This window comes from Cygnus olor, chromosome 1 (genome assembly GCF_009769625.2).
Source record: "Cygnus olor isolate bCygOlo1 chromosome 1, bCygOlo1.pri.v2, whole genome shotgun sequence".
In the NCBI taxonomy this organism is placed as follows: Eukaryota; Metazoa; Chordata; class Aves; order Anseriformes; family Anatidae; genus Cygnus; species Cygnus olor.
In genome coordinates, this window is record NC_049169.1 from 204,108,847 (window position 1) to 204,122,091 (window position 13,245).

Genomic DNA, 13,245 nt, shown 5'->3' on the forward strand with positions numbered 1-13,245 from the left:
AAATTTTTTATACTACCCTGGCATGAGAATAATTTTGACTTTATATCAACATAACACTTTTTGCTTAGTCAATAAAACTTCAAGATACTTGACCTCAAAGATATGACATGACATGTAAAAATATATTTTAGATAATTAGAGATGTTAGAAATTCTTAATTGAATTATTCCTCTTCCACTAGCTCTTCTAAAAATAAATTAATTGTAATTTAATGTCAAGGCTAATCTTAAACTTTGAATATATTTTACCCATATTACAATATTATTTTGTCTTTCCACTTCCTCGGTCTATAGGTCATGCCAAAATGAAAAACTAATATATGCATTCTAGGTGTCTGTGTAGAGATGGTAGATGAACATAATGTTCTGGATTCCAATTTTGGCTATTCTGTGCTATTGTTGTCTGGACATGACAGATTTCTTTTTCATATGATTTATAACTTGTCATTACAGGACACTGTAGTCCTCCAGACAACATTAATCTATTGATGACTCTGAAGTGAAGACGTGATTGATGCAGTTACAGACCTTGTTGTCATAGGTAAGCTCTTTTCTTTTCAAACTTTTTCTTGCTGAAATGTATAGCTGTACCTAGAGTTGGAAAACAACAATATTCTAACTTCTAAGGAATGGGACACAAAGTTCATTGAGACACCTGTTTATTTTAATTAAATTTCTTTCTATATTCTTCAGGTAAATGTTCCCTACTTACTTATTATTTAATACTTTTTAAATAAACAAAAATTACCAGTTTGAAAATTTTTCGCAAGTAAGTTTTAACAAATGTTTCATTGTTAACTCTAATCCATCCTGGGTTGATATATTTTTTTTTTTTATTATTTCTTACTGAAATAGATATAAATCCTGCAGTGTCTGTTCTTCCAGTTTTCTTGTGGATTTTGTACTGAATTCTCTTTTGCTGTTACAAAGAATTTTCAGAAAGGTACCAATGAAGTGATTCTCTTATCTTGTTCTAAATAAAGCCAGAAGTGGTAATGACACTTATGTGTTCTAAGATGCAAATAAGATTCAGATTTGAAATTCTTAGGTATTATGTGTCTACCTCTAAGACGCTGTTGTACTCAATAACAAATTTCTACACTGTTCCCACAGAAAAATATCCTCTATATCCTCTACTTTAATATTGAAGTAATTGGGGCATGCAGATAAATATTTCTTAACTGATTTCTAGGGGGGGTGGGGGAAGAAGTATTCTCAAGACTGAAGGGATGCATTTAGTCTACAGTTGCCGTTCCGTAATCTGCATTTCAAGACCCTTCACAGAGACTAAATCAAAATTTCAAAGGGATATTTCATAGCTGATTAGACTGTTTTGAGATTTTAACTTACAATGCAATGCAATACTAGAAAGACAATGTAGTTTAGGAAAACAAACAACCAACACCACCAACAGAAAACACTAACGTTTTTTCCTTGGTCAAAACGTAACCTCATTGACACTGACAGCATGGGGACATACCTCTGTAAGCAATACAGATGGAGTCATCTCTAAAAATCTGAGCCTAGCACAAACAGAAAAGATATGGAATAGGAAAATCTTGAAATGGAAAGCTCCTTTCAGGAGGGTGAAGTTTTAGAAGATGAGCTGTAACTATGTACACATTCACCCCACTAAGGAAAATACTATAAAACAAGTCCCAGAAGCTAAAGCAAAATATTTTAACTGAACATTGATCTTATTTTCCTTTATACTGCCTTGTTGGGATCCAAACCTGTCATATTATTGTGTGGCTCTGGTTATGTTGTTACTGCTTCTTGTAGAATAGTTTAGATTATATTGAATGTACTGCTGTATTCAGCTTGTGTCTGTTGTTTGCAGAAATGTTGTCAGCCTAAAAGTTGCTACTGTATATCACTAGCTCTCAAAAGTGATCTAGAAAAAAAAAAAATAATAATAATAAAGTCAAAAACAACAACAACAAAAAACACCCTTCTACCAAAAGAAAAGTGAAACCCTCTGAAAGTGGAGACATGCCTGTCTGCATAGTCACTGCAGACATATGTTTACAGAATTCTGAATGACGTCTTTCAGTGATATTCCCCAAAAGTAATGAGGCCAGACTCCCATAAGACCTGCTCTAATCGGTGGATGGAGGCAGGTTCCTCTGAGAAATGGGGAAAGTTTCACAACAGAAGCCTAATTTGAGCATTATATTTTGGAGATGGTGATCTTACTCTATTTCTTTCACAACAAAGAAATTCAGAACTGTTTAGCCTACCTGAGCTAAACAAAATCTTTTTGGCCATGTTTTCCTCTCACCTTTCTCTCTGGTGGGGATGTTCTCTGTCTACTAATTTCCATGTATTAGACATGCAAATAAAAATCAGGCACAGAGTACATGTACTGTAATGATGACTTTTGCACTGCAAATTGTGTCTATACAATGTAGCAAGAACTAGAAGCCTGTAACTGCAGTTTCAGACCCCTTGATGTATCAGTATCCTTTCAGGAAGGAATCTGTTAATCTTGTACATAAGCATTCCAGCATAATGCAGATTGATGCAGTCTTGCTATGTAAAGCCCTCCTGGCAGATGTGGTGTCACCATTAGCAATCCTTGAAGGATGATGGACCTAGCATTTTCAGAAGAATTGTGTAGTAGATATTTGTTAAAGTTTTTTTGCTTTTGAGTGAATATGTTATTCTCTGGTCTTTGGAGAGGAAACATTATCAAAAGTGACTGGCTACTCACAGACTGTGCAGAATAATCACTATCATCAAAAAGTATTAAAAGGTGTAAAATTGTGTGTTTGACCTGCTAAGATTTTGGCTTTTGATTAATATATTTTTTCTTATTCCTTGGTACAAATATAATCTTTGATTGAGCTATGCTCTTGTTTGGATGATGGTGTGTATCCTCTGTATACTCTTGAATATATCTTTGTTTTGTAAATCATAGAATCATAGAATGGTTTGTGTTGGAACAGACAAGAGATCATCGAATTCCAACCCCCACCTTCTACTAAAACAGGTTGCTCAAAGCCCCATTCAACCTGGCCTTGGGCACTTTCAGGGATGGGGCATCCACAGCTTCTATGGGCAACCTGTTCCAGTGCCTCATCACCCTCTGAGTGAAGAATTTCTTCCTTATATCTAATCTAAATCTGCCTTTTTTTTTTTTTTTTTTAAGTTTAAAACCATCATTCCTTCTCCTATCCCTACACTCCCTGACAGAGACCTTCGCCAGCTTTCCTGTAGTCCCCTTTTAGGTATTGGAAGGCTGCTATAAGGTCTCCCCGGAGTCTTCTCTTCTTTAGGCTGAACAACCCCAACTCCCTCAGGCTGTCTGTACAGCAGGGGTGCTCCAGGCCTTTGATTGTCCTTATGGTCCTCCTCTGGACTTGCTCCAAAAGGTCCATGTACTTCTTCTATTAAGGGTACTGTACCCAGAGCTGAATGAAGTAGTACAGGTGGGGTCTCACAAGAACAGAGAGGGAGAATCCCCTCCCTTGCCCTGCTGGCCATACTGCTTTTGATGAAGCCCAGGATACAGAAAGCTGGCTTTCTGGGCTGCAAATGCACATTACCGGCTCATGTTGAGCTTCTTATCAACTGACACCCTCATGTCTTTCTCACCAGGGCTGCTTTTGATCCATTCTCTGCCCAGTCTGTATTTGTGCTTGGGATTGCCCTGACCCAGGCGCAAGACCTTGCACTTGGCCTTGTTGAACCTCATGAGGTTCGCACAGGCCCACCTCTCAGGCCTGTCTAGTTCCCTCCTGATGGCATCTCTTGACTTCAGCATGCTGACTGCACCACACAGCTTGGTGTCATTGGCAAACTTGCTGAGGGTGCACTCAGTCTCACTGTCCATGTCACTGTAAATGTTAAATAGTGCCAGTCCCAATACTGACCCCTGAGGAACACCACTCATTACTGATCTCCACCTGGACATTGAGATGTTTACCACAATACTCTGAGTGCAACTTTCCTTACCCACCGAGTGGCCCATCTGTCAAATCCACACCTCTCCAATTTTGAGACAAGGATATCATGGGGGACAGTGTCAAATGCTTTGCTTTAGTCCAGGTAGATGATATCTGTCGTTCTTCCCCTATCCACCAATGCTATCACCCTGTCATAGAAGGCCACCAGACTTTTCAGGCACGATCAGCCCTTAGTGAAGCCATGTTGGCTGAAGACTAGGTATTGGGAGAACCACCTGTCCACTTGATGGAAAGTCAGAGGCAATAGGTGTGGTGGAGTTACAGCATTCAACGGATTTCTACTCTGACCAATGTGGGAAGATAGAAAGATACAGTATTCAGTTAACATTCTTACTTTTTTTTTTTTTTTTCAAATTCTCTTTCTCTCTGAATGTGGAATCCTCCATTTTGTTTTCAGAGAAAGTAAAACTATACTGGCGTAGAAAAGTGTAATCATCTTCCAAGATTTAGACCAAGATGATAAACATGATTCAAAGAGAGTTATCTAACTCACATTGCAATTTTCTACTTAATATTTAAATTTAAATTATTTTTTATTCTGCTTATGAAGCTATCTAAATAATTGTAATTCAACATAAATAGTAGGCAATATTTTAATTACTTTCAGGTTATTATCTCAGATTCATAAATATATATCTTCTGGTATCGCCTTGTGGGTTAGATCATTTTATCATTGGCGTGAGAATTTTGCTTATTCCATCAGATTTTTTTTTTCCATGTAAAGATATGATGCAAACGTACCAGAATTACTTGAAAATGTAAAATCCATTCTGTTCTATGACCAAGTTAGTTGTGAAATCAAAATGATCTAGTGTGTTTTTAGAAATAATATTCCTTGTTTTTTTCATATTCAAAAACAAAACAAAAAAATCCTAAAAGTAGGCACAAATGAGTTACTTGACTCCATTCCATCGTGAATATAGAAAATGAGCAATGAGATAAGCACCTGAGATGAACTTGAATGATTAAATATAAAATGTGCAAAATAATTGTTTAGTCTTCAAATTAGCTCATGTCTCTTCAAAAGACAAGCAGAATTTTATTTATTTATTTATTTATTTTAGTAGGAAACTTGACATTTTGACAGAGAAGCCAGTCATTGCTAATGAAGCCACTGATCCATCTTTTTCCTGCTTTTAATACTTTAAAGCTTTCATCTGTAGTTAAAGAAAGTACTTCTAACTAGAAAACTTAATGGACAAGAACTGTTTATCCTAATATGATATATGACAATACCTTACAACCTGTCTCTGTTAAAAAAAAAAAAAAAAAATCTAACTGGGAGATAATTTATGAAGCAAAAGATGTCAGATAAATTGGTTCTTCCTTTGTAATACAAGAAAAATGACTACTTGTTAAAATCGTTACTACTTCCTATGCCTGTAGTGTCCAGCAATTCCTAGATAAATCGTTTGCACAGTGCGTGTCATCTTCTTAAAAGTAGTTTGATATTTTTCTTAGTTGTGCCCAAGAGACTGTTCTTAGGAGCAGCACCTATGCTGGAAGCAAGATCCAGAGTACTGTGGGTTCTCATAAGCTCAGTATTGATCATCTTTTCTTCTTTTAAGCCATTCATATTGGAGTTGTCAATTTATTTATAAAGATTATAACCTTCTTTGTGGACCATGGATAGAGAAAAAGGTGCTACTATAGCCAGGAGCTTGGATTTGAGGTTAACAGCATATTGGGATTCTGTCTTGTTTGATAAAAAGGACTTTTTGGCTGTAGTAATAATTAAATACCCATCCCAAAATGCATTGTGTGGAATTCCAAATAGTTTCTTGTATGGATGAAGGGAAATATATTCTTAGTTGTAAATGGAAGGAAAACTAATTAGTACTAATTTGTGTACTGCGTGTTGATGCAGTCAAACACTTTTAATACCAATTAAATGTATTAAAACAAAGTCACATTCTAAAGATTTGCTTATTGAAAAGCAAACAAACAAACACACACACAAACAATTTTTTATCTCAGACTCTGATTGACCTTTTGGGATTACTTTAAGTCATTGCTACTTTTAACTGGTTTTGTAATTATAAAGCATAGTCTATAACAATTATAAAGTTGTAACAAAAGACTACAGAAGAATTTTCAAACTAAAACAACAGACTTGCATGCCATCTTCACCACAGATTAACAAAATGAGAGTAAATAAAAAGTGCCATACAGTCAAAGTATCCAGATTATCCAGAAGGGCAAGAAGCCCTTTTTTTAATAGATGTTCCCTCAGGAGAAAAGGAGAGTCTGACTGAGTGATTACACTTAATATATTAAGGTTAGATTACTGCAATCACTAAATAAATGACCATAGTTAGAGATACAGTGAGAATACAGGGCTGAAAAGAAGGAGCTGGAATAGTGAGAAATAAAACTAAGTGATGTGATTGTTCTCTTTTACCTAAAAGAGAACAATACAATAAGCATGCTTGAAAAGGGGTAGCTGCCTTTGACATGACTCGTGATTGTGGATGCTTTCCATTTCTAGAAACTCAATGAAATTACCTAATTGACCCCCATTTTCACCAAATGTGTGTTTCACACTTCCCCTGAAACAACAGCTGAACTTGAATGCGATAAATCAGATGCAAGTTTCTATTGAAATCTGTTTTATTATGTGCAATATTTGTGAAGGAGGTTAATGTCCAATTTCCTGTAGCTTAATGTTTTAGAACATCTTTGCATTGGTGCTTTTCACACCTTATACATTAACTTTTAAATGGATATTGAAATGAGCAAAAGGCTAATAACTAAAAATATTTGCAGAAGCCAGCATTTACTTAAATGAAATTGGTGTTAATTGGGAGGTCTGGAACTAATTCAGAGCTGAAGAGAAGCAAAATTTCATTACCATCCCTTTTTTTTTTTTAATTTCCTTTTTTTTTTAAAAAAAGAAAAAAGGAAGGTAACTTGTGAATACAGTTAAGGTGAACATTGATGAGGCATATTAGGTGAACACTAGCATATGTAGCAGACATAACTGTATTTGAATGCTCTACCCTTTGATTTCACCTTTCTACTAAAAATTCTGGTACAAGGTCATTGTGCTGTCATTGGTGATGAGGGTGTCCCAAAGGGAGAAAAATGTCAGGCATTGGACAAACTGTAATGTTTTTTTACACCTTCACTACTATGATGCAAGTCAGGAACAATATTCAATCCAATGTCATCGCTCTGTTTTATGCTCTGCAATTTCACCCCTTACAATGTCACCACTGTTGGTTTATGTTTCTTGAATTTGTCAAAGATGAGGAAACAGCTACTGAAGCAAAGCTGAAACTGCATCTCTCTCCAGTGCACATAATCTCCTCGGCTGCTGGGAGAAAAAAAAATAAATCTCTTACACTGGAGATCTTTATTTGGTATTTTGTGCTTGATGGCTTTTTTGTTGTTGTTGTTGGTTTTTTTGTTTGTTTGTTTTTGCTCTGTGCACTTTCCACATCTCATCTAAAGTTGTGGTCATGTTTTTATGTCTTTAATCCTTTCTTCTTCCATAGAAAGATATTGATCCCCCCTGCCTCTCCCCCAACAGGGACTTGCTTACTTTATATAACGAGAAAGAAGCCTTACACTACATAAGAACAACACTTCTGAATATGTGGAATTACTATAATCCTCTAATTTCACCTCTGCATTCTAAGATCAAAGACATTACTGAGGGAATCTGATGCATATCAGAGTCATAGGGTCATATGTCCAAAAGGAGACATAGGGGAAAGCAACAGGGAGACAGAGGATAATATGAAAATCGATTCAAATTTACCTTTCTTCATAAAGATTGCATGGGGCCAAGGAAATAAGGGTAGAAAGAAATCTGTTGATTCCTTTGTGTTGGTCCTGCTCCAGTGACACAGGGATTTCCAGTGCAGAATATCTGAATTTAAGGTGCTGAAGGACACCATGGAAGTACTGTGGCCCAGTGGGGAATAGTATAGATGTCTACAGGTTGATGCTTTCACTGGGGAGAGGAATGATATTTTTCTACTTTGCACTGACAATTCAGAAATAGTCCAATGAACCCTTTAGGTGATACAAAGGATATTACTTAAATAAATAAATTTATTTCCATTTCACTGTTGAATCCACAATTATTATTTTTTTTCCATCTGATCTACATACAAATTCCTTGCAGTCAGTCACCAAAGCAAAGGGAAATCTGAGAAGAGACCACAAAATCCCTCTGCTGTCTTCTCCTTCTAACCAATAAGTTTTCTTTCTTTTCAATATACAACACTCATTCTATATTGCTTAAATTGCCAACTACTCTTCTAGTAGGGAGACAGTTCTATATAGCATTGTTCTGAGCTCAGAGCCTCTCAAAATGCTTTAGAAAATAATGAGGTTAAATGGTGACCATGATGTGATCGTGAGTACAATGAAGAGCCATTATGCATGCAGCAACAGAAGACACATACTTGTCTTTAAAATTGGTGACTTAGTTTAAATTCTCTGCTGAATGGTCAAAGCATTACAGTATTTGTGCTTGAAGAAAAGACAGACTTGACCTTTGTAGACAGTATTGCCCTTTTGTAAAATGATCAGAAAAGCATGAACTTCTGTACTGGGAAAAGACAGTAAAAAATTACCCTGTTATTGGAATCTCTGCTGGTAGACTAGTTGAAGTTATAATGATTAATAATAGAAGGCTGAGTGACTAGATGGGAGGTGTGTCCATATAGATGGGAGGTGTGTCTTTTTTTTTTACTATTTTTTTTTTTATTTTATTGTATTGCCCAAAATATTGTGGGCAGAATCATTGACTTTGGTTAATCTCAGAGAGCCAAAAAACAGATCTGTTGCTGTTTAATTTGTTCATTCTTTAAACAGTCATGTGAAACAGCATGGGAGGAGTCTTGGAAGGAATGTATGTACCCCATTTTGCTCAAGACATTTAATGCTGAAACAAATTATCTAAACCTTCCTCCCTAATGGTCTTGCAAAAGAGGCTGCAGGGTTGTGATGAGCTTGCAAAATAATAGTACAGTTTGTGTTTGTGTAGGGGTGTTCAAAATAAACAGATTTCTTTTTCTTCTCTGATAATTTTGTGTTTAAATATGTCAAATCTAATATGAAATTCTGATCTATGTGATACTAGCCTAAACTTGAGGTTCTTCCACAGAAACCATTAAGCTTTATGTAGTGTCATCTGAGAATGTAATTTGGTTTGTCTTCAGGGTTTTTTGTTTGTTTCTTTCTTCCTTTCTTTTTTACTTCAAAATTCTTGCAAAGAAATTTCATTGACTTACGCAAGATATCTTGGAATTTTTCCTTCAGCATAAAATAGATACTTAGGGGTATTTTTATTGGAATGCTGGTATGAGAAGGCAAGCTTTTAATCAGTTGCTTATGGCCTCCATACCAGATGAAGTTTACTAGAAAAGATCTGAATGGGAGAGTTGCCAAAACCCTTCATGTAATCTGAGCTATACTGCTTTAACAGCCAAATATCATACTATCTACATATTCTCTAAACAATTTATTTTATTTTTTATTTTTTTTTCAGCAACTGCTTGCAATCACTGAAAGTAAATTTAGATCTGTACAGCAAGTTGTGGTGATGTCAACCACAAAATCGGCTACAGTAAACTCACAGATAAATCATGAGCATGCACTAGATCCAATGCCAGGTGTGCAGGGTAATGTTCAAGGATAAATTAGCACTAGATGACCTGGGCAATAAGTCCAACATTAGACTTACTTATTCATGTATTTATATGTGCTTGCATGATTTCCCTCCCAGTGATTTTAATATTTAAAATCTGGCAACCATGCTGAGCAGTTTCATTTACTGATTCTTCCACATGTTTCCATTTGGAAGAGACTCAGGGGGTAAACAAGATGAAAAAGGCCAACTATTGGAAAGTGGAAAAAAATTGATGATAATCTTCTATCCAGAAAAAAAATGTGTTAAGAATTTATTTTCACTTTGGTTTTGCTATCAGACCAAATACATTTGTGCTTTTGATTTTTATCATAGCAATAAAAATGAAGACATATAAAAAGAAGTTGAAGTTTTGTATTGTTTCTAGCACATTTAATATCTTGTTCAAAAATGACAGGAGACTTACTGTGCAGAAAAAAAAAATAATTTGGTTAATATTCCTTTTCCCATATTTTGCAACAGAAATAGTATGGCATTTTAAGTAGGAACAGAAACAACATCGGTCCTTCTAATTCCCAATGGGATTGAATGGGTCTGTCTCTCTGTCTGTTCTTGTTCTCTTTTTACTCTATCTCCTTCCACTCTTTTCTTTTGTAATTTTATGTCTCGAAAAAGAAAAGAAAAAAGAAAAAGATGATGAAGAAAAAGAACCTTTTCCCCTTTCTTTTGTAATAGTCCTACTAATATTTAACAAGATGAAAAAAATGAAGTAAAAATAAAAATAAATCTTGTTGGTTTGTCTGTAGACCTGTTTTTTTTTTCTATTTGGCCCAGAGGCCAAACTCCTTTTTATACCTTGAGTTTGCAAATGGAAAAACCCATCTTCACTGAAAACAATTACTTATCTTGGTTAATGTACAAAAATGTAGATGAAAATCAGAAAATATAACAATCCTTACTATATTATACAATGTTTAACCTGCTAATATATTTCTTAGCATTATTTTTGTTTATCTCTAGTTATTTAGTCTCTTCATAGGGACAGTATGAATCCAACTGACCAATAAAACTTCATTTTTTCCTTGAACTCCTATTCCTGTCTCTTACCATCTGTTTGTTTACTGGTTTTATCTCTGAATAAGCATTCAAATCTTTCATTTGTTTAGCATTATTTGCATAGTTTTTCCTAGCAGATCAAATAAAGAAGACAGGTGGCAGTCTCTCCAGAGTTTATACTTGTTTTTCAGCCATTCCTGCTGTTCTTGTGATAACGGATTTGTGGATAATACAAAATTAGGGAATCAGTTACTCACAGTGTGGAAAGCGAAGAAAAAAATAGAAAAGCCTGTACATAAAGTTTGTAACATAATAGCACTAAGATTTCAGTGTACACCCATTACCATAGTCATGAATCCCGTGAAATCTCTATTAGCATCACAATTTGCCTTACAATTATAAATTAAAATCATGCAATAGTCTATATGACAGGAAAATATGAGGGAAAAATCATGTTTCTGCTTTCTTTTTGAACATAAATTTAATATTTTAAAACTCAAATTACTTGAAGCAGGTGGTTGACTTTTTTGATATTATCGTTTGATTTTATTATTATTTTGGGCAATATGTTTTCATCCAACATGCTTCACAAGTATGTTAGCAATATCATGATTACTGAAGTCTACTAGGGATGCAGATCAGCTCTAGAATTGATTGTATAAAGGTTTGTAGATGGGCTGAAAGGTATTAAAGAGGTTGACAAATCTTTTAAATGTCTGTTTTCATTTATGAGCAAACTTTAAGTAGTGGGACTGCTTTTCTCTTTTGAAAAAGTACATTGAACAATAACAGGATAGATAGTGATACAGACAATTTCTGTTCAAGTGGTTTATCAGTCTTCTGGAAAGGGGTTTGAAACACAAAATAATTCTACTTTTGCAAATAAAAACTACCTGAAAAATAAAAGCAACATTTGAAATCCAGAGTTACTATTGATAACTCCTGTGAATATCTGACATTTGATATTTGAAATTTGTAGCTCCTTAGTGTTAAGGAGCTGCTTACAGTGAGACCAAATATATTACTTTGAATGGGATATACATTTCTAAAAGCCCTACTATAGATCAGATTATTTCCCATATTCACTGGTGAATTTCCACCATAATATATTTGGGCCAAAACTGGCTAAATAGACCCCATTGAATAAGTTTATTCTACTATAAATAAAATAGCAACCATCTCTTATCTTTCGCTGGGGCTAAATGTAAACAAGTGGCTGCATTATACAGCTAGATCAGCAACTTGTAGATAACATAACACTCATACCTATATCTCCACTGTAACTCGTGTGGGGTCATAAAAGATCATTCTGTTGTTAAGCTTTTCATCAACCAACACCCCCAAGTCCTTCTCCTCAGGGCTGCTCCCAATCCATTCTCCGCCCAGCCTGGATTTGTGTTTAGGATTGCCCCAGCAGAGTTGGAGGACATTGCACTTCAACCTGTTGAACTTCATGAGGTTCACGCAGGCCCACCTCTCAGGCCTCTCCATTCTTCCAGTCCTTGCCTTTGTCTTCTGTGTCTTGGGCTATGTGGCTGGAGCTCTTGCCTGGTGAAGATTGAGGCAATAAAGTCATTGAATAAATGATCAGTCTTCTCCATATCCCTGGTGACCAGGTCTCCTCTTTCTTTCCAGAGAGGGCCAACAATTTCCCTTGTCTTCCTCTTTTTTTTTTTTTTTTTTTTTTTTTTTTTTCCGTTGAAGTACCTATAGAAGTCTTTCTTGTTGCCTTTGATGGCCAAATTTAATTCCAACAGGGCTTTGTTAATTCCAATAGGGTTTTGGCTTTCCTAACCTGATCCCTGTCTGCTCAAATGATTTCTTTGTTATATTCCATGGAGCATTAATCGAGATCCTATGCTGATGCTTGAAAATGCAGCCTGTTGATATATCATTGCAGAGCAGGAGGTGGTGGTGACATACAAACCTGAGCTCTTATTCACACAAATTTGTTGGCATTTTCCTCAAAGTAAACCCTTCATTGAATTATTCCCCAGATAGTGTCTTGAATAAATCTACCTGGAGAATTTAAGGCACAGCCTGAATGCAATATCACATTTAAATTTCAGAAAATTAAAGAAAACTTTAGTTAACCTTTCGAACACTTTTATTTGGCAGTGTACTATATCCTTTGAAATAAGTTTCACCTGGCCACAGGCTTGGATATGTAACACTAGATCAGGTTTTTCGTTTATGTTCCATTCCACCCCCCATCCCCCACCCCCCCAGTGCATTCATTGCATTGTATTGTATTGTATTGTATTGTACTTTTACAAAATCAAATATAATGAAAGTCTGGTTTCCTGGAAAACCATCAGAATAAATGTCTAGCAAGTTCTTGGTTCTGAAATTTCTGGGTTTTGCTTCTGTCATGGGCTAAAAAAAAAAAAAAAAAACAGTTTTAGTCTTTCTCCTAGGACCATGTTGACCATTGCTTTTCTTCCCACCTGCTGGCTTTTTATTGTTTGCAAGTGTGATCTGTTTGCAGTGCACAGATGCAACCAAACAAAGAACCACTTCTTGTCAAGGTGTAGGGAGGCAGATGGTGTGACTTGTGCTTGGGCTTTGCCTTCCTACCCTGCTTCTTGGGATCAGGCTTCTGTTGTTTCACTTATTACAG

General features: G+C 35.6%; 1 long non-coding RNA gene across 1 annotated transcript in view; it reads left to right on the forward strand.

The window, feature by feature from the left end:
• The window catches only part of LOC121063708, a 556,903-nt gene that overhangs the window by 174,630 nt on the left and 369,028 nt on the right, over positions 1 to 13,245 (forward strand). Inside the window, exon 2 of the long non-coding RNA XR_005816158.1 lies at positions 453 to 540. This is a non-coding gene — a long non-coding RNA (uncharacterized LOC121063708). The remainder of the gene's footprint in view (positions 1 to 452; positions 541 to 13,245) is intronic.